Genomic DNA, 2914 nt, shown 5'->3' with positions numbered 1-2914 from the left:
TGGCAGAGACAAAGTATTCAAAATTTTAGAGATCAATGAGTAGCAAAAATATTTGGATCAAAGTTTAGAGAACGTTGTAGACAAGATTTAGATTTTGATGGTTGAGAGACATAACATTGACTAGTTGTTTGATGATATGACCAATGTTTTATGTAGGATATTATAGCTATTGAAACTGATGATGTATCGCATGGAGATCTAGTGTGTGTGTATGGTAGAGAGGAAGAAGATAGTCTAGCTCCTTTGTTGTATGACTGATGTATCTATTTTTGCAGGGGGAAGAGACATTTTTCAAAGGGTTGTAGTATTTTGTGTAGTATTGATTTTCCTTGATCTTGGGTCTAGGATAGAATCTTAAAATATCTGACGCTACCAAACCAAGAATTTCAACGATACTACTTTGCACATCGAAATATAAACAACAATAAATAACAAGTGCACAAAATATTGACAACTTTTTACAATAACCCAACTTCGTTATATTAATCAACATATAAATCAACAATCTATGGCGTCCGTACCAGGGATAATGGCCCTCATACATTCACTAGTACAAGATACAAAACTGGGGCTTGGTGTCAGTCCGTCGATAACCAATCTACCCTCAAAAGGATACTCTAATCATATGGTTGATGTAGTCTACTCTCTCATCTCCTCTCAGTCATACCTTGTACCTGCCTGGTCCTTTGGCTCCCGATCTGTAGCTACTGCCTCTATCAATTCTCCAAGTCCATCTGGCCACTAAACCTCGACTTTCCAATCTACTCACTAGTTCATTGTTAAGTCATCAACATATCAAAACATCGAGACTCTTGTCGTGTTATTGATAGATCCACTTGTGAACAACTCTCAATTGACCACTTCTTCTTCTCAGCTACTTAGGGACTTCATCCCATTATGGAATTCCTGTGCTGCTTCGATGAATATGAACATAGGGCATGGAGGGCTGCCACCTATCACTACAAGATGTCCATCTTCCACAATGAACATGAGCTGGTAGGATTGCCCATCATCTGCTATATAAGTCCTTATCCACACACAAGTCTAGGGCTGCTTAATTGCTCCTCTAGTTTTTCAACTCTTGAGCTCAACAAATTCCACTCTAGCAACTACTTTTTTCCATCAAAGTGCTCCACATTGGGCTCAAACTTGGGCACTATCACATTGTCCTCCAGTAGACCATAAATTCCCAATCACATCCACACTTGGTGCACTCTCACGTTTCCCTCCAACAGTCCACGAGTAACCAAGTTTTTTGTAGCATCTACTCCTAGTTAGGGCATCCAACACCTAGGAAACCCCTCAAAATGGTTGCTAAAAAACTTCTTCACTAAGTCCTCTCCTAGGACACCCTCATCCACCTATCATCCAACCATCAACAAGGTGACATCTACAACTCACTGTTGTTGCCTCCTTGACCTCGATTTTTGTGCTTCTAGAAGACTGGTTAGGGCACACTTCTAGCCCTCAACCCACTACTTCAATGCTGTGAGAACTTATTCTTAAAGGCTGCTCCTTTTCACTATCCAATTATAGGCAACAAACAATGCTTTAGGGTGAGGTTGCTCCTCAACTAACCCTACAACATTTCTACACCAACCAACAACAAGAACGTTGCCCTTATATATGGAGACAACCCTGTTTTTTCTAAGAAATCATATCTAGGAACTTTGGCCTAAGGGAAAAACCTGTCTTAGGCCTAACTACCCTCAAAACAATCCCTTCTACTTGATGTTGTAGCTACCCTTCTCTATGGCCCTGTAAACAGAGGTGACCCTCATGAAATAACACAGAAAATCACTCTAAACATACCTCTGGACTACGGCTTGGACCTGCAAGGAAATCACACCATATTTAGGAGATAATCTGCCCCAAAACCATCCTCCTTTCCTCCATGCAAGGTGCCTCAAATATGTGGCTCTTCCTCACAAGGAAACTCACACCAAAACATAAATATCTACCCAAAAACTTATGCTCTAGCCCTTGCTTCCTAGCTACCTCCTTTGCTATTTGATTTCAGAGCTCTTCCTTTGATTTGGATGCACTTGGATGCTTTAAATGAGCCTCACATACCTTCTATTTATACACATAAGAAGGGTCAACGAATTTGTTGAAGAGACATGAATTTTGGACCAAGCCTACATGACTTGACTGTCCAATAATTAATTGTCAACTTCAAAAATTCATATCTCCACTTTGACAACTCAGATTTCAATGATTCTCAATGCGTTGGAATCATCTTGACATCCTCTATCATTTCCATCCATCACATGTCAAAGTCTTGTCACGGTTTTGGCCCAAACATAGATGGGTGCAAAACCCAGGCTTGGGTTTCAAGCCCACATGGCCACTGATGGAACTCCTTCCTCCAAACCCTTGATCCACCAGGCTTGGAGTACCTCCCAAGCTACAAAAAACAACATGTACCAGTGTTTCCATGATTGTTTTATTTAAGCATATAATAATGTTGTACGTTGTTTGAATTATGCAGTGAGAGTTTTTTTTGCTGATACGGTTAATCCTATGAGATCCATAGATTCTATGTATGTTGTTGTACACTATTGAGAGTCAAGTTGTAGTGTGATGATATGTTTTTGATGTATTGAGGGTTTATTTGTTGAGTATGGTGTATGGTTGTGAGTTGTTTTTTGGTCGAGTTGTTGAGCATAGGTTCATTGTGAGTCCAGTGTGAAAATTGATGAAAAGAGGTTCACGAGTTTTGTTGTATGGAAAGTATTTAGGCCATGGTTTGAAAATAGATTAAATGAGTTCCATGAGATGAGATTGAAGGTTGGGGCCTTCAGTGGGAAAGTGGTGGCTTGTGTATTCAGGGCATAGTGGCATCCTTTAGATAGTGGCCTAAGAACTTGGGAGTGATAGTTGGATAGTCTAGTGGTAATTGGGTGAGACTTAT

This window comes from Pinus tabuliformis, chromosome 2_1 (assembly GCF_031772625.1).
Source record: "Pinus tabuliformis cultivar Carrire ecotype Pingquan chromosome 2_1, CPIR1, whole genome shotgun sequence".
In the NCBI taxonomy this organism is placed as follows: Eukaryota; Viridiplantae; Streptophyta; class Pinopsida; order Pinales; family Pinaceae; genus Pinus; species Pinus tabuliformis.
Note: the sequence above shows the minus strand (reverse complement) of the source record.